At 45.8% G+C, this 26,035-nt stretch overlaps 1 protein-coding gene across 2 annotated transcripts in view; it reads left to right on the top strand.

The window, feature by feature from the left end:
• AGBL1 (AGBL carboxypeptidase 1) overlaps positions 1-26,035 on the top strand; it is a 1,577,225-nt gene that overhangs the window by 1,484,741 nt on the left and 66,449 nt on the right. The window lies entirely within an intron of this gene.

The raw sequence follows: 26,035 nt of genomic DNA, 5'->3' as shown, positions 1-26,035 counted from the left end.
CCTTTTCTGTGTTGTAAGCTGTTTACAGACCATGGCTTTTGATGTAAAGTGCAACTAAGAAAATGTCAGAGAAATCATACTAGAACCGCTAAACTTTATATGGAGTTAATCAGAATTACTTTAAAGCATGGCAGATATGTATTGACTACTATTTAACATTAGTTTATATAAGATTAGCTAATTCTGATCACAACTACAAACCCAGTTATAAGGAGGTATTCACACTTATGCACCAACATTATTTAAGTTTTCTTATTTTTATTTTTCCCATTAAAATTAATTCAGTTAGAGAGACCAATCAGTTTAGACGTGCAAGGAGAATATGCCAGTGACCGGCTTTTGACAAGTAATCCAAGACACACAGTCACAGTTTTCAAAGTATGTTTTCTCTGAAACTCTTAAGCATTTCAAAATGAAACATTCATTGCTGCTGTTGTCTGATTCATGCTGCATATGTTAATTTTTTTTTGGTATCTTCTGCAACAATAGAATAAAAGTTAAGTAATAACTTTTTTCGCGCTCTACTCAGTTTGTGCTGGATATATTATAGTTAGTAGGTTTATATTTAGTAATACTTTTCAAAACTTACACAGAAAAAATTGTAGATTTTTCTTTAAATGTTTAAATTATTTTTGCGGAGGTATACAAGGATTAAATTGATTGCATAACCACGTGCAGTGGAAATAAAACACATATGACTAGCCATATGTGGCAGAAAAACACAGCATTAATCTTTCAGTCACTTGGAGACAACTTTAATGTCCTATGGTTTGGAATCCTTGGCTCTCACCAACCCAATGGTTTTTAAACAGAGCGTGCAGCACTTTGGTCTGTCTGATTATATGAAGCTGCAATGACTAGCTGTCACATAGATGTATGGTGTCCTTTTCCTTGCAGAACATAAACAAATGAGAGGGACACTGGTATTTCTTTGATCCCTTAATTAGAACCATGATAAGACAGAGAGCTAACATAGTGATGAATTTGTTCTCTTAACTAAAAAGGTTTTAGTTAATGGGACTCCATGCTAAATATATAGTTTGACAAATATGCCATGGTTGTACTGTATGTAGGATCATTTTATGTAGATTAGAGATGAGCGTTGTTCGACTCGAACTGTTCGCCAATCTCAAATTCGAGCTGTTTTGGGCGGTGTTCGAGCCGTTCGGCGAACACGAACGATTTGAGAAAAATTCGGCTATTCGAGGTTATGTTCGATAACTGTTCGTGCACCAAAATCATAACTGGATTTTTTCTCAGTAATGATGAAAATTAATGTTAATACGCAGTTTGAGTGTACAGCGGGGTGTGGGGGAGGGGCAGGGGATGGATTTCTGCAGGAATAATGAAGATCTCCATTTTTTTTTCTCTTTCCCGCATTTACAGTGGGGAGGTGCAATCTGTCAGCCTATCAGCAGCGCACACACGGAGCGAAGTCCTTTTTTTCACAGAAGCAAGGGCATGTGTCATTGGCAGTGTATGTCACATGTCCTTGCCCTATAAGACCAAGCCATTTTCCCCGTCGCCACCATTTTCTCACTGCTGCAGCTGCATGTTAGACGGCACCGCTGTTGCTGTGTGCGCTATACCTTTTTAATTTCAAGCCAATTTTCGCACAAATCTACAGATAGCTTGGGAGTAGGGAATAGTTGTGATTGCAGTCCTTTTAAGGACTAGGTTACAGCATTTCCTATGACTTTTATCAGGCAGGTCTGTGCTCTTAAATAGATAGATTGTGGGAGTAAAGACTAATTGTAATTGCAGTCCTTTTCAGGACTAGGTTACATCAGTTCCTATCAGTTTTTGCCAGGCAGGTCTGTGCCAGTGCTGTGCAAGTTTTTTTCACAGCATTTGACTGAATCTAGCAAAGCTAATCCTTTTTGGCCTATTGCAGAGTGTGTTAGTCAGTGGAGTAGCCTATCTGTGTTGCAAGATATACCACCTGTGTATAGAATACCAATTTTTTTACTGCACCAAGTGAAGTAAAATCTTTTGGGCATAGCATCATTCTATTAGTCCATCTATACTGACCTCCATCAGGTTGCAAATTGAATATAATTTTTTTCTGCATCTAGCTGTGAAAAAATATTTGGGCTTCTAGCAGTGTGTGGGACTTGTTCTATTAGTCCATCCATACTAACCTCCATCAGGTTGCAAACTGAATATAATTTTTTTCTGCATCTAGCTCTGAAAAAATATTTGGCCTTCTAGCAGTGTGTGGGACTTTCTCTATTAGTCCATCTATACTGACCTCCATCAGGTTGCAAATTAAAAATAATTTATATCTGCATCTAGCTCTGAAAAAATATTTGGCCTTCTAGCAGTGTGTGGGACTTTCTCTATTAGTCCATCTATACTGACCTCCATCAGGTTGCAAATTAAAAATAATTTTTTGTCTGCATCTAGCTCTGAAAAAATATTTGGCCTTCTAGCAGTGTGTGGGACTTTCTCTATTAGTCCATCTATACTGACCTCCATCACGCTGCAAATTCAAAATAATTTTTTGTCTGCATCTAGCTCTGAAAATATATTTGGCCTTCTAGCAGTGTGTGGGACTTTCTCTATTAGTCCATCTATACTGACCTCCAAGAGGTTGCAAATTAAAAATAATTTTTATCTGCATCTACCTTTGAAAAAATATTTGGGCTTCTAGCTGTGTGTGGGACTTGTTCTATTAGTCCATCTATACTGACCTCCATCAGGTTGCAAACTGAATATAATTTTTTTCTGCATCTAGCTCTGAAAAAATATTTGGCCTTCTAGCAGTGTGTGGGACTTTCTCTATTAGTCCATCTATACTGACCTCCATCAGGTTCCAAATTAAAAATAATTTTTATCTGCATCTAGCTCTGAAAAAATATTTGGCCTTCTAGCAGTGTGTGGGACTTTCTCTATTAGTCCATCTATACTGACCTCCATCAGGTTGCAAATTAAAAATAATTTTTTGTCTGCATCTAGCTCTGAAAAAATATTTGGCCTTCAAGCAGTGTGTGGGACTTTCTCTATAAGTCCATCTATACTGACCTCCATCAGGTTGCAAATTCAAAATATTTTTTTGTCTGTATCTAGCTCTGAAAAAATATTTGGCCTTCTAGCAGTGTGTGGGACTTTCTCTATTAGTCCATCTATACTGACCTCCATCAGGCTGCAAATTAAAAATAATTTTTATCTGCATCTACCTCTGAAAAAATATTTGGCCTTCTAGCTGTGTGTGGGACTTTTTCTATTAGTCCATCTATACTGACCTCCATCAGGTTGCAAACTGAATATAATTTTTTTCTGCATCTAGCTCTGAAAAAATATTTGGCCTTCTAGCAGTGTGTGGGATTTTCTCTATTAGTCCATCTATACTGACCTCCATCAGGTTGCAAATTAAAAATAATTTTTTGTCTGCATCTAGCTCTGAAAAAATATTTGGCCTTCTAGCAGTGTGTGGGACTTTCTCTATTAGTCCATCTATACTGACCTCCATCAGGTTGCAAAATGAATATATTTTTTTTCTGCATCTACCTCTGAAAAAATATTTGGGCTTCTAGCTGTGTGTAGGACTTGTTCTATTAGTCCATCTATACTGACCTCCATCAGGTTGCAAACTGAATACAATTTTTTTCTGCATCTACCTCTGAAAAAATATTTGGGCTTCTAGCTGTGTGTGGGACTTGTTCTATTAGTTCATCTATACTGACCTCCATCAGGTTGCAAATTGAATATAATTTTTTTCTGCATCTAACCCAGCCAATAGTTTTGGCCTAATACCACAGTTTGGCCACTCAGCTCTGCTCAGTTCCCATCCATTGTTTTTTTGTGCAAACAACTCCAGAGTTGTGAATTAGTCAACCACCAAAATGAGTGGAAAAAGGCCTGCTGCTGGTGGAAAGGGGAATAGGCATGTTGGGAAGGGGAAAAAAGGTTGTGTCCGTGGGGTAGGTGTTAAAGCAACAGTAGCATCTGCAGAAGAAAGACCATCTTCCAGCCAAACTAAAATGTCTACTTCTTTTAGCGGACAATGTGATAAGATCCCTTTCTTACGGCCACGCCAATCGCTACAAATTCCAGATGAGGCACAAAAACAGCAGGTGCTTCAACGGATATCAAGTGCTCCTTTAAGTGGGCTCTCCTCCACATCAACTTCAACATCGCAAATACTCCAGTCCTCAAAGGTGTCACCCCAATCGCACTTGCTTCCTCACAGCTCCCAAATCTCCAGCTGCCCGTCTGAGTATGAGATAGAACAGATGGTTGAGTCTGCAGAGCTGTTTACTCATACTATAGCCTGGGAATCAGAGGTCGACTCCAGCGCTTCTGTGAATCCAGACGAGGAAATGATCTGCACTGATGCCCAGAATCTTTATGAGTCGGATCCAGGACCAGACGCAGAAGGTTCTGACCATAATGTAGACCCTCATTCCCAAACTGTAACTCCTGTTTGTGGAGACAATGAGGAAGACGATGATGAGACTCAAATACCTGATTGGAGCGACAACTTTAGTTTTTTGTCAGGGCAGGAACAGGTTGGCTCTGAGGACGATGGGTGTGATAACGCACAGGGTGATGATGATGAGGTTGGAGATCCCACTTACTGTCAACCCACAGTCAGCCAAGAGATGAGGTCAGCAGAGGAGGTGGAGGAAGATGCTAGTGACGACGAGGTCAGGTTGCGCCTTCCTGGACAGAGACGTAGTACTGGAAGCACGTCAACAACTGCATCCTCAAACACAACTCCGCCTCTCACCACAAGTCGTGATGGCTCTTCAGGTCGCATGGGTGCTAAGCCTTGCATAGCCTGGGCATTTTTTCAGATCGATAAAGATGACCCAACTCGTGTTATCTGTAACATTTGTCAGCAAAAGCTAAGTAGAGGCCAAAAAATACATAGTTTGAGTACTTCATGCATGAACCGGCACATGGATATGAAGCATAAGTTGCAGTGGGAAGCTCAGTGTGCTACAATGCGGCCTAGCCGGCCCGGCCAACCACTGTCTGCCATATCTTGTGCATCCGCAGCCTCTTCATCCTCTGTGACTGGGGGGACAGCAGTCACACCTGTTTTGGGGCGCAGACCTGCCACCTCTTTACCCGCAACAGCCAGCGTGATTGGCAGGTCATCATTTTCTTTGGAGGTGGTAACACCAGCTGGTGTTGAGCGCTGTCCGACATCGATAGCACCACCTTTGGATCAAGGCAACCTAACATGTCCGCCTGCATCTTCCTCACAGACCGGCAGTTTGCCGGGGACACCCTTATCAACCCCGTCTAAGCACAATAGCCAGCCCTCGGTCCCTCAGATGTGGACAAGTAAAAGACCATTTTCTCCTAGCCATGAGAAAGCTCCGAGGCTGAATTTCACCATCTGCAAGCTCTTGGCTACAGAAATGCTGCCTTTCCGCCTGGTGGACACAGAGGATTTTCGAGACCTTATGTCCGTCGCAGTGCCCCAGTACCAGATGCCCAGTCGGCACTACTTCTCAAAGAAAGGTGTGCCTGCGCTCCACCAGCATGTCGCACACAACATCACCGCTTCTTTGAGAAACTCTGTGTGTGACTGGGTGCATTTCACCACAGACACTTGGACGAGTAGGCATGGACAGGGGCGTTACATGTCGCTGACTGGGCACTGGGTAACTATGGTGACAGCAGGACAAGGGGCTGCTGTCCAAGTCTTGCCGTCCCCACGAGTTGTGTGTCAATCCTCTTTATGTCAAAGTTCCTCCACTGCTTCTGCCTCCTCAACCTCCTCTCGGTCTTCCACCTGCACCCAAAGCCTGTCTGGTCATGCCACAAGCTTTCTAACTGCGCAGAAGGGATCCTGCACACCTCCTTACTATGCTGGCAGTAGGGCTCAACGTCATCAGGCGGTTTTTACTTTGAAATGTCTGGGAAATGTGAGTCACACAGCTGAGGAGTTGTGGTCAGCTCTGGAGAACCAATTTCATGAATGGTTGTCTCCACTGGACCTGAAACCAGGGAAGGCCGTGTGTGACAATGCTGCAAACCTGGGTGCGGCCCTTCGCCGGGGCAATGTCACACACGTGCCTTGTATGGCTCACGTGTTGAACCTGGTTGTCCAGCAATTTTTAGCCCACTATCCCAGACTAGACAGCCTTCTGCAGAGGGCACGGTCGCTGTGTGCTCACTTCCGCCGTTCGCATCCCGCAGCTCAGCGACTTACATCTCTACAGAAGTCGTTGGGCCTGCCACTTCACCGGCTAAAATGCGATGTGCCTACCCGGTGGAATTCAACTCTGCACATGTTGCAGCGACTGTGGCAGCACCGACAAGCCCTGGTGCAATACGTTCTGACGTATAGCCTGGGCCAACGAGATCCAGAGGTGGGGCAAATCACGCTGGAGGAGTGGTCTCAGATCAGGGACCAATGCACCCTTCTACACAGTTTTGAAATGGCGACGAAGATGTTTAGTGCTGACGATGCCATTATCAGCATGACTATTCTGGTGATTTACATGCTGGAGCACATGATAAACAGAATTCTGAGTCAGGTGGTGGCACAAGAGGAGGTGGAGGAAGTAGAGGAGGAGGAGTTGTATGCGGAAGGGCTAACATCTGCAAGGTCCAGACGGTCGGCAGCACCAAGGCGGCAGGCATGTGAGGGTGGGGGAGATGGTTTTACCAGGGCGCATGGTAGCAGCCAAACTAGTGAGGAAGGTGCAGGAGCCCAGGAAGAAGTGGAGGATGAACTGATGGAAGACTCATCAGATGAGGGAGACCTTGATCACATTTCTGTTGTGCAAGGTTGGGGGGAGAGGACAGAGGAAGGAAGCATGATTGTTACCTCGCCACCACGACAACAGGGACTTGGTGCTCCTGGATGCGCAACACACATGAGTGCCTTCTTGCTGCACTACCTGCAACATGACCCTCGAATTGTGAGAATTAGAAATAATCCTGACTACTGGGTTGCCACACTGTTAGATCCCCGGTACAAAAGTAAATTTGCAGAAATTATTCCTGCCATACAAAGGGATGCACGCATGCAGGAGTATCAGCAGAGACTGTTGCAGAATCTTACATGTGCTTTTCCACAAAACACCAGTGGTGCACGTAGTGAATCTCACAGTTCCAACTTGCCAACCGTGGGACCGTCAAGTGTTCAGCACTCAAACCGTAACAGAACCACAGTATCTGCTGGTAACATCAATTTTGCGGAATCATTTCACCACTTTTTTAGCCCATCCTTTGCAAGGCCACAGGAGACAAGAAGTCTGACACATAGTCAACGCCTAGAGACGATGGTACAGGAGTATCTCCAAGTAAACATTGAAGCCATGACTGTGTCACTGGACCCTTGCTCTTTTTGGGCTTCCAATCTGGATAAATGGCCGGAGCTAGCCACTTACGCCTTGGAGATCTTGTCATGCCCCGCAGCCAGCGTTCTGTCTGAACGTGTGTTCAGCGCTGCTGGTGGTGTGCTGACAGATAAGCGCACGCGGCTCTCCACTGATAATGTAGACAGACTCACGTTCATAAAGATGAACAAATCATGGATCCGAAACGACTTTTCTACCCCTGTGTCATCCTGGGGAGAGTAAAAGCTTGATGATTGGTTAAAATCACCCTACCAACCGTTTTAAGCTTTCAAATTACTAATCATGTTTATCTGTATCTTGGCTGGAAAATAATTTGGGCTTTGTAGCAGTGTGCAGCACTGATTCTATTAGGCCATCTATAATAAGCTCCACCAGATTTAAAATGACTAATCATGTTTATCTGTATCTTGACTAGTGTTGAGCCACCCCCGTAGTGTTCGAGTTCGGTTCGGTTCGTCGAACACCTGTGTGTTCGCCGAACTGTTCGTCGAACTGTTCGTTGAACACCTTCGAACACCGTTAAAACCAATGGCAGGCAAACAAAAACACATAGAAACACATAGAAAACACCTTCAAAGGTGTCCAAAAGCTGACAAACTGCTCAGAAGACACAACTAACACATGGAAAAGTGACAAGTACATATAGTCATGCGAAAAGAAAAGAGGTGGAGGAGTAAAAGGAGGGGGAGACACAGATATAGGCATGTCATGCCCTTCTAAAATCCAAAAAGTGAGAAGCCGAGACGGCCAGTCCGCTCCTGCCCGTGCCACCTCCGTGTCGCCGGGTTTGTGCCAGAGCCGCGGTGAACCCTGACGGCCAGCCCCCCTCTCCCAATACTGGTGCCTGTCCGCTGGTGGGTCGAGAGAGCCCCCCTGTGGTGGAGGCAGCTCTAAGCTTTTTAATTTAAATTGTCCCTCTAATTTGAATGAATACACTTTAAATCCATTTACAAGGATCTATTGGAGGGCAAGTCTCATGCCAGCAGCCGCGTAATTCCAGCTCCAGTAGCGTCCACTAAAGCTGCTGCAGTTAAAAAGCTTTTATAAGGATCGAGCTCGGCTGTCCACCGCAAGGCATCCTAGTGCCAGTCTCAGCCCCTATGCCTTGGGGTGCCTCCTGATGCTCTTCACTAAGTATCCCGTGGTCCCGAAGCATTTCCTTTGAAAAAATTAAGTGTCCAAACTACAGGTGGTGTAGCTTGCTTAACAGCCGGGATAATCCGCTGACTAGCAGACACTGCTACTAGGCACAAAGTATTTCCTGGGCTAGATGCAGTTAAAAATTTGTAAGTAGATACTCTCGTTGGATGCTGAGAAAGCATTCCATAGAGTCTCCTGGCACGCCATATATGATTCTCTTAAAAAGCTTGGGGTAGGGGTCTAGGGGACCCTTTTATAGCCAAAATCACAGCCCTGTATCACAATACGTCACCTAGGCTGAAGATAAATGGAACTGTAGCACCGAGGGCTCGGTTGCTACAGACGTATTGCACCTCACCCAGAGGTGTGATATCTCACTCTCAGATAAGGATGGAGTGTGGATCAGGACCCGACACCTGCATGCATTACACCACATTGCCGTGGGGCAGGGCGACCAATATGCCCCTGAGATGGGCACGACAGTCCCTGTCCCTGGCTGGAGTGGGGGGAGGGAACACTGAGGAAGGGGAACCCTGTAGTGCAGGAGCAGGGAGGAAGCAGTTCCTGGGTGCATTGAGAAGGGAGTATAAAAGGTGGGCACCATCTTAGTTCAGTGCAGAGAAGTCTGAGCAGAAGTGGCAGGGAGCAGGGGCTCTGCATGAGCTCTGCTCCGGAGGCGGGCCTAGTAACAGAGGCCCAGGCCTGCAAGAGGGAGAAGGAAGGAAGAGGAGCGGAGAAGGCTCCAGGAATGAGGAATGAAGGGATCCCAGGGGTGCGGACGGGCGAGTCACCACCGCACGCCCGAATCCACCTGCGTGGAGGGGTCAGGCCAAAGGGGGAGACCGGTCCCCGAACTAGTGGAGGCAGGAAACGACCCTCAGCTAGAAACCGGAGGCTCTGACATTTTATGTGGCGCAGCCCCTTGCTCCACCCGCTAGGAAGGCACCACATAGGGTCAGGGAAACTGGCGCCAAGTTTACCAAGAGGAGGCCCGAGGCAGCCGGACAGAAGTGTTGGTAAGAAAGGCCAGACAAAGGACACACAAAGGGGGTCCTGTGAAGCGCTCCAAAGTTATCTGGGAGTTGTCTGAGCCCCTCACCTGGTGAGCACAGTACGACGTGGGCAGCCGTTACCTGCAGACGTGGTCTGGATAATAAGAACTGTGAGTAAAGGCCCTGAACTGCATCACTGACTCCGTGTCGTTACTGCTGCTGCCCTGCACCATCACCCCCATCCTCCGCATACACTGCCCTGAGGCTATACTCCTCCCGTGGGGAGTTATGCTACGCTCTGCTGCACCCACAACACCAGCCTTAGCGGTCTGCCCTGTAGCGGCGGTTCACTCTGACCGCAATCCACGGGTGGCGTAGTCGGACATTTAAACATCAAAACCACATAAATAGTTCCGCCACTGGTTTGACCGCCCTGAGCCACGGAACCGGATCGCCGCCACGAAGACTACAACCACCAGCATCCACCAAAAAGGGTCCGGCTCCGGGTGTCCCAAGGCCCAGGGGGTGCGTCAGAACATTTTCATCACCTTTCACAATCACCAATGGGACAAGGCAGGGATGTCCTCTGTCCCCTCTCTTATACATCCTAGTGACGGAGCACCTGCTCTCATCAATTCGCCATAACCCCAATATTAGGTGGATTGAGGTGGGAGGCACCGAGTACAAGTGCTCTCTATTTGCTGATGATGTCCTAGTATATATCACTCAATCACATATATCCATCCCTGCTGTTATGGCTGAAATAGATCACTTTGTTACATGGTAAAATTTTAAAATCAATGCAGCGAAGTCTGAGGCCCTCGATGTCTCCCTCCCTAAATCCATATAGGATTCCATCCAGTCCAACTTTCCCTTTGCCTGGCCCTCACAGGGTATCAAATACTTAGGAATTCCTATTCATAGAGACCTCTCCCATCTATGTTATCTTAATTTTGGGCCCTTTATTGAACAATTCCATACAGACCACGGTTGGCAAGTTAGAACTGTGAGATTCACTACGTGAACCACTGGTGTTTTGTGGAAAAGCACATGTACACCGCGTTCCAAATTATTATGCAAAAAGTGTTTAGGAGTGATAAGGGAAGAATTTGTTTGTTTGTCAGTTAAACTCATTGATGGTGATGTGTGTCAGGGCTCTTTATATCACTGTAAGCAATTGCAGACACCTGTGCTAATTAGTTTGGCAGGTGTGTCCAATGAAAGGCAAGACTACTTAAGAAGGCTCTCTCACATTATTAAGCAGCCTACATTTTCTGCCAAAATGGGAAAGAAAAAGGATGTGTCGGCTGCTGAGAAGCAACAAATTGTGGAGTGTTTAGGTCAAGGCATGACTACAATCAACATTGTGCGATGATCAGGATGAAGTGTCTTGGCAATCAAGAAGTATGTAGCTGATTCACAGTACACACGTGTGCGTGCTGATAAGGGCAAATTGAGGACTCTTTCCTACAGGCAATTACGTCAGGTTGAAACAGCAGCGGCAAAAAAGCCTTGTCATAGCAGCAGACAAGTTTTTGAAGCTGCTTGTGCCTCCAACGTCCCCCGAACAACAAGATGCAGGGTCCTTCAGAGGTTTGCAGCTGTGCATATGCCATCCTGTCGACCTCCTCTATCCACTTCACACAAGCAGAAACGGCTCCAGTGGGCCAAACATTACATGAAGACTGATTTCAAAACTGTTTTGTTCACGGATGAGTGCCGTGCAGCGCTTGATGGTCCAGATGAATGGAGTGGAGGATGGCTGGTTGATGGACACCCCACGCAAACACAGCTACAGCGCCAACAAGGAGGAGGTGGAGTAATGTTTTGGGCTGGAATCATGGGGAGAGAGATTGTCGGCCCCTTTAGGATCCCTGAAGGCGCTAAAGATGAACTCCATAATGTATGTGGATTTTCTCAAACAGCACTTCCTGCCATGGTTCAAGAAGAAGAACCGTGTATTTCACAGCAAGATCATTTTTCTGCATGATAATGCACCATCTCATGCTGCACATAAAACATCTGCATCTCTGGCTGATATGGGCATAAAAGGGGACAAACTTATGGTGTGACCCCCATGCTCCCCTGACCTCTACCCCATTCAGAACCTTTGGAGCATCATTAAAAGGAGTGTCTATGATGGCGGGAGGCAGTTCACATCTAAGCAACAGCTCTGGGAGGGTATTCTGTCCTCATGCAAAACAATTGAAGCAGAAACCATCCAAAACCTGACAAATTCAATGGACGAGAGAGTTCAGAAGCTCCTTTCGAACAAGGGGTCCTATGTGAAAATGTAACATCACCTAGAATAAAGTTTTGAGTTGAAAACTGTTTGATTTCAGTTTCTAACAACCTGCTAATGCTTATAATTTCAAAAATGACCATTTTTTTGGTCTTTATTAAAATGAAAAGGTTGATCGAAAAGTTTGGGGGATCTAAGAGTGTGGCAACCCAGTAGTCATGATTACTTCGAATTCTGACAATATGAGGGTCATGCTGCAGGTAGTGCAGCAAGAAGGCACTTATGTGTCTTGCGCATCTCGGAGCCCCAAAATTATTTTCCGGGCTAGATGCAGCTAAAAATTATTTTTAATTTTAAATCTGGTGAAGCTTATTATAGATGGCCTAATAGGATCAGTGCTGCACACTGCTACAAAGCCCAAATTATTTTCCAGTCAAGATACAGATAAACATGATTAGTAATTTGAAAGCTTAAAACGGTTGGTAGGGTGATTTTAACCAATCATCAAGCTTTTACTCTCCCCAGGATGACACAGGGGTAGAAAAGTCGTTTCGGATCCATGATTTGTTCATCTTTATGAACGTGAGTCTGTCTACATTATCAGTGGAGAGCCGCGTGCGCTTATCTGTCAGCACACCACCAGCAGCACTGAACACACGTTCAGACAGAACGCTGGCTGCGGGGCATGACAAGATCTCCAAGGCGTAAGTGGCTAGCTCCGGCCATTTATCCAGATTGGAAGCCCAAAAAGAGCAAGGGTCCAGTGACACAGTCGTGGCTTCAATGTTTACTTGGAGATACTCCTGTACCATCGTCTCTAGGCGTTGACTATGTGTCAGACTTCTTGTCTCCTGTGGCCTTGCAAAGGATGGGCTAAAAAAGTGGTGAAATGATTCCGCAAAATTGATGTTACCAGCAGATACTGTGGTTCTGTTACGGTTTGAGTGCTGAACACTTGACGGTCCCACGGTTGGCAAGTTGGAACTGTGAGATTCACTACGTGCACCACTGGTATTTTGTGGAAAAGCACATGTAAGATTCTGCAACAGTCTCTGCTGATACTCCTGCATGCGTGCATCCCTTTCTATGGCAGGAATAATTTCTGCAAATTTACTTTTGTACCGGGGATCTAACAGTGTGGCAACCCAGTAGTCAGGATTATTTCTAATTCTCACAATTCGAGGGTCATGTTGCAGGTAGTGCAGCAAGAAGGCACTCATGTGTGTTGCGCATCCAGGAGCACCAAGTCCCTGTTGTGTTGGTGGCGAGGTAGCAATCATGCTTCCTTCCTCTGTCCTCTCCCCCCAACCTCGCACAACAGAAATGTGATCAAGGTCTCCCTCAACTGATGAGTCTTCCATCAGTTCGTCCTCCACTTCTTCCTGGGCTCCTGCACCTTCCTCACTAGTTTGGCTGCTACCATGCGCCCTGGTAAAACCATCTCCCCCACCCTCACATGCCTGCCGCCCTGGTGCTGCCGACCGTCTGGACCTTGCAGATGTTAGCCCTTCCGCATACAACTCCTCCTCCTCTACTTCCTCCACCTCCTCTTGTGCCACCACCTGACTCCGAATTCTGTTTAACATGTGCTCCAGCATGTAAATCACCGGAATAGTCATGCTGATAATGGCATCGTCAGCACTAAACATCTTCGTCGCCATTTCAAAACTGTGCAGAAGGGTGCATAGGTCCCTGATCTGAGACCACTCCTCCAGCGTGATTTGCCCCACCTCTGAATCTCGTTGGCCCAGGCTATACGTCAGAACGTATTGCACCAGGGCTTGTCGGTGCTGCCACAGTCGCTGCAACATGTGCAGAGTTGAATTCCACCGGGTAGGCACATCGCATTTTAGCCGGTGAAGTGGCAGGCCCAACGACTTCTGTAGAGATGTAAGTCGCTGAGCTGCGGGATGCGAACGGCGGAAGTGAGCACACAGCGACCGTGCCCTCTGCAGAAGGACATCTAGTCTGGGATAGTGGGCTAAAAATTGCTGGACAACCAGGTTCAACACGTGAGCCATGCAAGGCACGTGTGTGACATTGCCCCGGCGAAGGGCCACACCCAGGTTTGCAGCATTGTCGCACACGGCCTTCCCTGGTTTCAGGTCCAGTGGAGACAACCATTCATGAAATTGGTTCTCCAGAGCTGACCACAACTCCTCAGCTGTGTGACTCACATTTCCCAGACATTTCAATGTAAAAACCGCCTGATGACGTTGAGCCCTACTGCCAGCATAGTAAGGAGGTGTGCAGGATCCCTTCTGCGCAGTTAGAAAGCTTGTGGCATGACCAGACAGGCTTTGGGTGCAGGTGGAAGACCGAGAGGAGGTTGAGGAGGCAGAAGCAGTGGAGGAAAAATGACATAAAGAGGATTGACGCACAACTCGTGGGGACGGCAAGACTTGGACAGCAGCCCCTTGTCCTGCTGTCACCATAGTTACCCAGTGCCCAGTCAGCGACATGTAACGCCCCTGTCCATGCCTACTCGTCCAAGTGTCTGTGGTGAAATGCACCCTGTCACACACAGAGTTTCTCAAAGAAGCGGTGATGTTGTGTGCGACATGCTGGTGGAGCGCAGGCACACCTTTCTTTGAGAAGTAGTGCCGACTGGGCATCTGGTACTGGGGCACTGCGACGGACAGCGCTCAAGACCAGCTGGTGTTACCACCTCCAAAGAAAATGATGACCTGCCAATCACGCTGGCTGTAGCGGGTAAAGAGGTGGCAGGTCTGCACCCCAAAATAGGTGTGACTGCTGTCCCCCCAGTCACAGAGGATGAAGAGGCCGCGGATGCACAAGATATGGCAGACGGTGGTTGGCCCGGCCGGCTAGACCGCATTGTAGCACACTGAGCTTCCCACTGCAACTTATGCTTCATGTCCATGTGCCGGTTCATGCATGAAGTACTCAAACTATGTATTTTTTGGCCTCTACTTAGCTTTTGCTGACAAATGTTACAGATAACACGAGTTGGGTCATCTTTATCGATCTGAAAAAATGCCCAGGCTATGCAAGGCTTAGCACCCATGCGACCTGAAGAGCCACCACGACTTGTGGTGAGAGGCAGAGTTGTGTTTGAGGATGCAGTTGTTGACGTGCTTCCAGTACTACGTCTCTGTCCAGGAAGGCGCAACCTGACCTCGTCGTCACTAGCATCTTCCTCCACCTCCTCTGCTGACCTCATCTCTTTGCTGACTGTGGGTTGACAGTAAGTGGGATCTCCGACCTCATCATCATCACCCTGTGCGTTATCACACCCGTCGTCCTCAGAGCCAACCTGTTCCTGCCCTGACAAAAAACTAAAGTTGTCGCTCCAATCAGGTATTTGAGTCTTATCATCGTCTTCCTCATTGTCTCCACCAACAGGAGTTACAGTTTGGGAATGAGGGTCTACATTATGGTCAGAACCTTCTGCGTCTGGTCCTGGATCCGACTCATAAAGATTCTGGGCATCAGTGCAGATCATTTCCTCGTCTGGATTCACAGAAGCGCTGGAGTCGACCTCTGATTCCCAGGCTATAGTATGAGTAAACAGCTCTGCAGACTCAACCATCTGTTCTACCTCATACTCAGACGGGCAGCTGGAGATTTGGGAGCTGTGAGGAAGCAAGTGCGATTTGGGTGACACCTTTGAGGACTGGAGTATTTGTGATGTTGAAGTTGATGTGGAGGAGAGCCCACTTAAAGGAGCACTTGATATCCGTTGAAGCACCTGCTGTTTTTGTGCCTCATCTGGAATTTGTAGCGATTGGCGTGGCCGTAAGAAAGGGATCTTATCACATTGTCCGCTAAAAGAAGTAGACATTTTAGTTTGGCTGGAAGATGGTCTTTCTTCTGCACCTACCCCACGGACACAACCTTTTTTCCCCTTCCCAACACGCCTATTCCCCTTTCCACCAGCAGCAGGCCTTTTTCCACTCATTTTGGTGGTTAACTAATTCACAACTCTGGAGTTGTTTGCACAATAAAACAATGGATGGTAACCGAGCAGAGCTGAGTGGCCAAACTGTGGTATTAGGCCAAAACTATTGGCTGGGTTAGATGCAGAAAAAAATTATTTTTAATTTGCAACCTGATGGAGGTAAGTATAGATGGACTAATAGACCAAGTCCCACACACCGCTAGAAGCCCAAATATTTTTTCAGAGCTAGATGCAGAAAAAAATTATTTTTAATTTGCAACCTGATGGAGGTCAGTATAGATGGACTAATAGATCAAGTCCCACACACTGCTAGAAGCCCAAATATTTTTTCAGAGCTAGATGCAGAAAAAAATTATTTTTAATTTGCAACCTGATGGAGGTCAGTATAGATGGACTAATAGACCAAGTCCCACACACCGCTAGAAGCCCAAATATTTTTTCAGAGCTAGATGCAGAAAAAAATTATATTCAATTTGCACCCTGCTGGAGGTCAGTATAGAAGGACTAATAGAACAAGTCCCACACACTGCTAGAAGCCCAAATATTTTTTCAGAGCTAAATGAAGAAAAAAATTATTTTTAATTTGCAACCTGATGGAGGTCAGTATAGATGGACTAATAGACCAAGTCCCACACACTGCTAGAAGCCCAAATATTTTTTCAGAGCTAGATGCAGAAAAAAATTATTTTTAATTTGCAACCTGATGGAGGTCAGTATAGATGGACTAATAGACCAAGTCCCACACACCGCTAGAAGCCCAAATATTTTTTCAGAGCTAGATGCAGAAAATGTTTTTATTCAATTTGCAACCTGATGGAGGTCAGTATAGATGGACTAATAGACCAAGTCCCACACACTGCTAGAAGCCCAAATATTTTTTCAGAGCTAGATGCAGAAAAAAAATATTTTTAATTTGCAACCTGATGGAGGTCAGTATAGATGGACTAATAGACCAAGTCCCACACACTGCTAGAAGCCCAAATATTTTTTCAGAGCTAGATGCAGAAAAAAATTATTTTTAATTTGCAACCTGTTGGAGGTCAGTATAGATGGACTAATAGACCAAGTCCCACACACTGCTAGAAGCCCAAATATTTTTTCAGAGCTAGATGCAGAAAAAAATTATATTCAGTTTGCAACCTGATGGACGTCAGTATAGATGGACTAATAGAATGATGCTATGCCCAAAAGATTTTACTTCACTAGGTGCAGTAAAAAAATTGGTATTCTATACACAGGTGGTATATCTTGCAACACAGATAGGCTACTCCACTGACTAACACACTCTGCAATAGGCCAAAAAGGATTAGCTTTGCTAGATTCAGCCAAATGCTGTGAAAAAAACTTGCACAGCACTGGCACAGACCTGCCTGGCAAAAACTGATAGGAACTGATGTAACCTAGTCCTGAAAAGGACTCCAATTACAATTAGTCTTTACTCCCACAATCTATCTATTTAAGAGCACAGACCTGCCTGATAACAGTCGTAGGAAATGCTGTAACCTAGTCCTTAAAAGGACTGCAATCACAACTATTCCCTACTCCCAAGCTATCTGTATATTTGTGCGAAAATTGGCTTGAAATTAACAAGGTATAGCGCACACAGCAACAGCGGTGCCATCTAACACGCAGCTGCAGCAGTGAGAAAATGGTGGCGACGGGGAAAATGGCTTGGTCTTATAGGGCAAGGACATGTGACATACACTGCCAATCACACATGCCCTTGCTTGTGTGAAAAAAAGCACTTCGCTCCGTGTGTGCGCTGCTGATAGGCTGACAGATTGCACCTCCCCACTGCAAATGCGGGAAAGAGAAAAAAAAATGGAGATCTTCATTGTTCCTGCAGAGATCCATCCCCTGCCCCTCCCCCCGCCCCGCTGTACACTCAAACTGCGTATTAACATTAATTTTCATCATTACTGAGAAAAAATCCAGTTATGATTTTGGTGCACGAACCGTTATCGAACATAACCTCGAACAGCCGAATTTTTCTCAAATTGTTCGTGTTCGCCGACCGGCTCGAACACCGCCCAAAACAGCTCGAATTTGAGATTGGCGAACAGTTCGAGTAGAACAACGCTCATCTCTAATCTTGACTGGAAAATAATTTGGGCTTTGTAGCAGTGTGCAACACTGATCCTATTAGGCCATCCATACTAAGCTCCACCAGATTTAAAATTAATAATAATTTTTAGCTGCATCTAGCCCGGAAAATAATTTTGGGGCTCCGAGATGCGCAAGACAAATAAGTGCCTTCTTGCTGCACTACCTGCAACATGACCCTCATATTGTCAGAATTCGAAGTAGTCATGACTACTGGGTTGCCACACTCTTAGATCCCCCAAACTTTTCGATCAACCTTTTCATTTTAATAAAGACCAAAAAAATGGTCATTTTTGAAATTATAAGCATTAGCAGGTTGTTAGAAACTGAAATCAAACAGTTTTCAACTCAAAACTTTATTCTAGGTGATGTTACATTTTCACATAGGACCCCTTGTTCGAAAGGAGCTTCTGAACTCTCTCGTCCATTGAATTTGTCAGGTTTTGGATGGTTTCTGCTTCAATTGTTTTGCATGAGGACAGAATACCCTCCCAGAGCTGTTGCTTAGATGTGAACTGCCTCCCGCCATCATAGACACTCCTTTTGATGATGCTCCAGAGGTTCTGAATGGGGTAGAGGTCAGGGGAGCATGGGGGTCACACCATAAGTTTGTCCCCTTTTATGCCCATATCAGCCAGAGATGCAGATGTTTTATGTGCAGCATGAGATGGTGCATTATCATGCAAAAAAATGATCTTGCTGTGAAATACACGGTTCTTCTTCTTGAACCATGGCAGGAAGTGCTGTTTGAGAAAATCCACATACATTATGGAGTTCATCTTTAGCGCCTTCAGGGATCCTAAAGGGGCCGACAATCTCTCTCCCCATGATTCCAGCCCAAAACATTACTCCACCTCCTCCTTGTTGGTGCTGTAGCCGTGTTTGCGTGGGGTGTCCATCAACCAGCCATCCTCCACTCCATCCATCTGGACCATCGAGCGCTGCACAGCACTCATCCGTGAACAAAACAGTTTTGAAATCAGTCTTCATGTAATGTTTGGCCCACTGGAGCCGTTTCTGCTTGTGTGAAGTGGATAGAGCAGGTCGACAGGATGGCGCATGCACAGCTGCAAACCTCTGAAGGACCCTGCATCTTGTTGTTCGGGGGACGTTGGAGGCACCAGCAGCTTCAAAAACTTGTCTGCTGCTATGACAAGGCTTTTTTGCCGCTGCTCTTTTAACCTGACGTAATTGCCTGTAGGAAAGAGTCCTCAATTTGCCCTTATCAGCACGCACACGTGTTTACTGTGAATCAGCTACATACTTCTTAATTGCCAAGACACTTCATCCTGATCATCGCACAATGTTGATTGTAGTCATGCCTTGACCTAAACACTCCACAATTTGTTGCTTCTCAGCAGCCGACACATCCTTTTTCTTTCCCATTTTGGCAGAAAATGTAGGCTGCTTAATAATGTGAGACAGCTTTCTTAAGTAGTCTTGCCTTTCATTGGACACGCCTGCCAAACTAATTAGCACAGGTGTCTGCAATTGCTTACAGTGATATAAAGAGCCCTGACACACATCACCATCAATGAGTTTAACTGACAAACAAACAAATTCTTCCCTTATCACTCCTAAACACTTTTTGCATAATAATTTGGAACACAGTGTCCATGTGCTTTATCACAAAACACCAGTGGTTCACGTAGTGAATCTTACAGTTCTAACTTGCCAACGGTGGTCTGTATGGAGTTGTTCAATAAAGGGCCCAAAATTAAGATAACATAGATGGGAGAGGTCTCTATGAATAGGAATTCCTAAGTATTTGATACCCTGTGAGGGCCAGGGAAAGGGAAAGTTGGACTGGATGGAATCCTATATGGATTTGGGGAGGGAGACATCGAGGGCCTCAGACTTCGCTGCATTGATTTTAAAATTTGACCATGTAACAAAGTGATCTATTTCAGCCATAACAGCATGGATGGATATATGTGATTGAGTGATATATACTAGGACATCATCAGCAAATAGAGAGCACTTGTACTCGGTGCCTCCCACCTCAATCCACCTAATATTGGAGTTATGGCGAATTGATGAGAGCAGGTGCTCCGTCACTAGGATATATAAGAGAGGGGACAGAGGACATCCCTGCCTTGTCCCATTGGTGATTGTGAAAGGTGATGAAAATGTTCTGATGCACCCCCTGGGCCTTGGAACACCCGGAGCTGGACCCTTTTTGGTGGATGCTGGTGGTTGTAGTCTTCGTGTCGGCGACCCGGTTCCGTGGCTCAGGGTGGTCAAACCAGTGGCGGAACTATTTATGTGGTTTTGATGTTTAAATGTCCGACTACGCCACCCGTGGATTGCGGTCAGAGTGAACCGCCGCTGCAGGGCAGACCGCTGAGGCTGGTGTTGTGGGTGCAGCAGAGCATAGCATAACTCCCCACGGGAGGAGTATAGCCTCAGGGCAGTGTATGCGGAGGATGGGGGTGATGGTGCAGGGCAGCAGCAGTAACGACATGGAGTCAGTGATGCAGTCCAGGGCCTTTACTCACAGTTCTTATTATCCAGACCACGTCTGCAGGTAACGGCTGCCCACGTCGTACTGTGCTCACCAGGTGAGGTGCTCAGACAACTCCCAGATAACTTTGGAGCGCTTCACAGGACCCCCTTTGTGTGTCCTTTGTCTGGCCTTTCTTACCAACCCTTCTGTCCGGCTGCCTTGGGCCTCCTCTTGGTAAACTTGGCGCCAGTTTCCCTGACCCTATGTGGTGCCTTCCTAGCGGGTGTAGCGAGGGGCTGTGCCACATAAAATGTCACAGCCTCCGGTTTCTAGCTGAGGGTCGTTTCCTGCCTCCACTAGTTTCGGGGACCGGTCTCCCCCTTTGGCCTGACCCCTCCACGCAGGTGGATTCGGGCGTGCGGTGGCGACTCGCCCGTCCGCACCCCTGGGATCCCTTCATTCCTCGTTCCTGGAGCCTTCTCCGCTCCTCTTCCTTCCTTCTCCCTCCTCCAGGCCTGGGCCTCTGTTACTAGGCCCGCCTCCGGAGCAGAGCTCATGCAGAGCCCCGGCTCCCTGCCACTTCTGCTCAGACTTCTCTGCACTGAACTAAGATGGTGCCCACCTTTTATACTCCCTTCTCAATGCACCCAGGAACTGCTTCCTCCCTGCTCCTGCACTACAGGGTTCCCCTTCCTCAGTGTTCCCTCCCCTCACTCCAGCCAGGGACAGGGACTGTCGTGCCCATCTCAGAGGCATATTCTTCGCCCTGCCCCACGGCAATGTGGTGTAATGCATGCAGGTGTCGGGTCCTGATCCACACTCCATCCTTACCTGAGAGTGAGATATCACACCTCTGGGTGAGGTGCAATACCTCTGTAGCAACCGAGCCCTCAGGGTGCTACAGTTCCATCTATCTTCAGCCTAGGTGATGTATTGTGATACAGGGCCGTGATTTTGGCTATAAAAGGGTCCCCTAGACCCCTACCCCAAGCTTTTTAAGAGAATCATATATGGCGTGCCAGGAGACTCTATGGAATGCTTTCTCAGGATCCAACGAGAGTATCTAATTACAAATTTTTAACTGCATCTAGCCCAGGAAATACTTTGTGCCTAGTAGCAGTGTCTGCTAGTCAGCGGATTATCCCGGCTGTTAAGCAAGCTACACCACCTGTAGTTTGGACACTTAATTTTTTCAAAGGAAATGCTTCGGGACCACGGGATACTCAGTGAAGAGCATCAGGAGGCACCCCAAGGCATAGGGGCTGGGACTGGCAGTAGGATGCCTTGCGGTGGACAGCCGAGCTCGATCCTTATAAAAGCTTTTTAACTGCAGCAGCTTTAGTGGACGCTACTGGAGCTGGAATTACGCGGCTGCAGGCATGAGACTTGCCCTCCAATAGATCCTTGTAAATGGATTTAAAGTGTATTCATTCAAATTAGAGAGACAATTTAAATTAAAAAGCTTAGAGCTGCCTCCACCACAGGGGGGCTCGCTCGACCCACCAGCGGACAGGCACCAGTATTGGGAGAGGGGGGCTGACCGTCAGGGTTCACCGCGGCTCTGGCACAAACCCGGCGACACGGAGGTGGCACGGGCAGGAGCGGACTGAACGTGTCGGCTTCTCACTTTTTGGATTTTAGAAGGGCATGACATGCCTATATCTGTGTCTCCCCCTCCTTTTACTCCTCCACCTCTTTTCTTTTCGCATGACTATATGTACTTGTCACTTTTCCATGTGTTAGTTGTGTCTTCTGAGCAGTTTGTCAGCTTTTGGACACCTTTGAAGGTGTTTTCTACGTGTTTCTATGTGTTTTTGTTTGCCTGCCATTGGTTTTAATGGTGTTCGAAGGTGTTCGACGAACAGTTCGACGAACAGTTCGCCGAACCGAACCGAACTCGAACACTACGGGGGTGGCTCAACACTAATGTAGATACATCTGTTCTTAGATTGACCTAGTTTTTCATCTTTTCTTAATCAATATTCTTTGTGTCTTTAAATTTCTCTGTTTAATGCCAGTACTACAGACCTGGAATAGAAATCTACCAATATTGGCATTCTAAGAGTTAAAAAAAAATATTTCAAGCTTTAACAATCCTCAGGATTGACCCAAAATGTTCAATTTCTGTGGATCCTACTTTTAGGAGTCTGGTTTCCTTTCTGATCAACATAGTAAACAGGTTGCAGCATTTTTGCCGTTGCTACGTCCCCTTCATTGCCTAGAAATTCAAAACAATCCATAAGAGTGATTATGAGTACTAATATGAAGACTTCCATTTTCTTAGAACACTGCATCAATCAAGGATAAGAAGATCGGTCTGTGCATAATTAATTTTGAATCTAATTTCTTGAAATTCTCCGATCCCTGAGAATTCAAACAATTTGCCATTCAATTTGCGAGAATCACAAAAACAACAAATTCCCAGTGTTATTTCACACACTGCTAAAAATTGCCAGGGCAAAAGAGTGCACATGGTCTACTGCAGCCAATCAGGGTGGACATTAACAGCCACTATAAAAGATGAGTGTCGGTCAAGCAGCACAATTTTAGGATTTTACAGGTTAGGGATTGGAGGTTAGACCTCACAAAATTTGTGTGTTTTGAAAAATATTTTTTGCACACTTATCTGTTATAATAGTCCAAAATTAGACCTGCACATGCCACTGGAATGATGGAAGTTAAGTAAAATATATATAAAAACAAAAACAAAAAACGCTAAGTTTTTGCATATCTGTCTTATTAGTCCAATTTAACAAGCATATGCACCACATAAATTCTGCTGTCTGTTGCTGCAGTTCATGTCCATGTGTGCACTTTCCAACCAACAGAGCATTCTGTGTTAGACTTTACTTTCTTAATTTGGTGGGGATAATAGTGTTAAAAAAAATCAAAAAATTTTTAAGACATTATACATAGGTTTAAATTTTTGCATACATGTTTTAATGTTTTATTTGGCAAAAGTACACTATACTGTGTGCTGTTGCAGCACTTTTAGGTCATGTTCTTACGTCCTGGCACTTGTTATGTGGTCATTTTAGGGTAAGGTGATGTAATATGCTGTAACCAAAAATCTGCAAAAAAAAATATTTGACTAAATTGAGGCACTTAACTGTGCAGGTATGTTTTGGCAAATCTGTTTAAATTTTAGCCACATTTATGGCACAACAATATTACTAGAAACTGGTGTTGCATTAACCTTTTGGCCATCACATGAACCCTGCCTAGCATGTATGGCTGATGCCATATGTTTCTAGGGATGTCTAAGTGTGGTAAAAAGATCCTCCATTGACAGCTGATGAGGGATGTGTATTGTCTACTGCACTCCTTCAAAGAAGAAACAAAATTTGCTAGTAGGGAAATGTGGAATCAACTACGTCATCTCCCTCATATTTAACCTGAAAAAAAAACACTCACAAGAACGCAAAAGTGAATGGAGGAAGAACAGCAATTTTCACGTGTTGTTTGTTGGGAACATTCAAGGTCCATGTTACAAGCTGCAGGATTCGTAAGAGGAGGAGAAGGAGCATCAGCAGCAGGTGGTTGTATAGAGAAACATAGACTTGGCACAGGCAGGAGATGAGACTGACAGAGTGAAAATGATGATGACTACACTGGTCATGACATCACAACCATCACAGATGGGTGATGAAAATTAACCAACGGGCCACTTGGTTGTGCTGGCGAGTATGTCAGTCTGTATGCTGTATGCTTGTAGGATGACATGCATATTGTTACCTTGAATCAAAGGGATTACCATTGGATAGCCATTCTTTTAGACCCTCACTATCAAAGCAAAATGATGGAAATGTTTCTGGTTTCTGAAAGGGAGTCCAAATTGGCTTACTACCAGGATAAACTATGATAGTTGCTCTGCAACGTTTTCAGCAAATGGATGCCTGCCAACTGCACTGCTGACAAGGAGACCCCTTAAACCCAATGCTCCCCTAACTATACTAGTATTAAAGGTGCAACAAGTAAACAAGACAGCATCAACAGGTACAATATATTTGACATGATGGACCAGATGTTTTTCTGTCACTGCACCAACCTAATGCACCTCAGCAAAAAGAGACATACTGTTATGAACTGCTACAAACACTAAGGAAAGATAGGAAAACTGTCCCTACAATAGAACTAAGCTGATTCCCTACGATGCAGCGGGGGACCTGTTCCTTGTGAACAGACCTGCCTAAGTCCTCGGCTAGTCTGAACGCAGACCTATAGATATAAGGGAGGGGTCCCTACAAGAACTAAGGACTGGGATATAGTTGGACACCTCCTAGCCGAAATTGTAGCAGAGAAAAGACAAACCAACAAACAGAAGTACTAGTGGTCAAAAGACCAAGCAAACCACAGAGTAAGGTACAATGCACCTGGCTAGCTTAAGAGTAAATGTAACACTGAAGTCCAGCAAGGCCAGGAGGGCGGAGCTGTATTAAATAGGCAAAAAGTCATGTGACCAGCAAAATAGAAAAAACTAACAGGAGGGTTCTAACAGTACCCCCTCTTCTATGAGGATCCTCCGGATCCTCCAGGCCCAGGTCTATCCGGAAACCTCCTGTGAAACGCTCCGACAAGTCTAGGAGCAGAGACATCATCCGCCCTTACCCAGGAGTTATCCTCGGGACCGAAACCTTTCCAAGTGACGAGATACTGCAATCTCCCTCTATGCCATCTAGAATTAAGAATGCGAGAAATTTCATATTCACCGTCTTCCTCCACCGGAGGAACAGAGACAGTGGCATCCCTATCAGAAACATCAGCTTTTTTCAATAAGGAAACATGAAACACCGGATTAATCTTCCAGGAGGTAGGAACCTCCAACCTAACAGCAGATTGGTTAACTACCTGAAGCACCTTAAACGGACCCACAAACTTCGGGCCCAATTTCTTAGAAAGAATCCTCAACCGCAGACTCCTAGAGGACAACCAAACCATGTCACCAACAGTAAACAAAACCTCTTGACGTTTCCTGTCAAAGTACCTTTTGGATTTTTTGTTAGCCTCTTGAAGGTTACGACGTACATCAGTCCAAACTCTCTCCAAATCACCGGAAAAATTCTCCTCCTCCGGCACAGCCGATACCAATTTGGAGAATGACCCAAACGACGGATGTCTCCCAGTACAACAAAAAAAAGGAGAACACCCAGCAGAAGAGGATGTATGATTGTTAAGAGCAAATTCAGCCAGTGGCAGAAACTCAGACCACCCCTCTTGATTGTCAGCCACAAAACAACGCAAAAACTGTTCAACATCCTGGTTCTTTCTTTCTGTCTGTCCATTAGACTCAGGATGATAACCAGATGAAAATGACAAATGGACTCCCAACCTGTCACAAAAGGCACGACAAAAACGAGCCACGAACTGAGGTCCCCTATCGGAAACAATGTCAGTAGGAATGCCATGGAGCCTGACAATTTCTTTAACAAAATCCTTAGCGAGTGTCTGGGCGCAGGGCAGTTTGATGAAGGGAACCAAGTGACACATCTTGCTAAAACTGTCTACGACCACCCAGATAACAGTGAAACCCTCAGAGGCAGGAAGGTCACTAATAAAATCCATAGCAAGATGCATCCAAGGAGCACTAGAAACCTCCAGAGGGCAAAGCTACCCCGCAGCAGGAGCATGTGAAGACTTAGATCTAGCACACACAGTACATTGACGCACCCACTTAATGACTTCCTTCTGCCACCTAGGCCACCAAAAACTGCGACCTACAAGTCTCTTAGTCTCAGAAATTCCTGGATGACCTGCCAACCGAGACTCATGACACTACACAAACAAATCTCTCCTAAAGGTCCAAGGCACAAACAACCTCCCATGGGGAGTGTTAGATGGGGCATCCTCCTGGGCTTTCAGAATCCC

The sequence above is a fragment of the Phyllobates terribilis genome, unplaced genomic scaffold, assembly GCF_046119375.1.
Source record: "Phyllobates terribilis strain yellow unplaced genomic scaffold, ASM4611937v1 Scaffold_11__3_contigs__length_659146591, whole genome shotgun sequence".
Classification (NCBI taxonomy): domain Eukaryota; kingdom Metazoa; phylum Chordata; class Amphibia; order Anura; family Dendrobatidae; genus Phyllobates; species Phyllobates terribilis.
The sequence above is the reverse complement of the archived record's forward strand: the minus strand, read 5'-3'. Positions and strand labels throughout refer to the sequence as shown.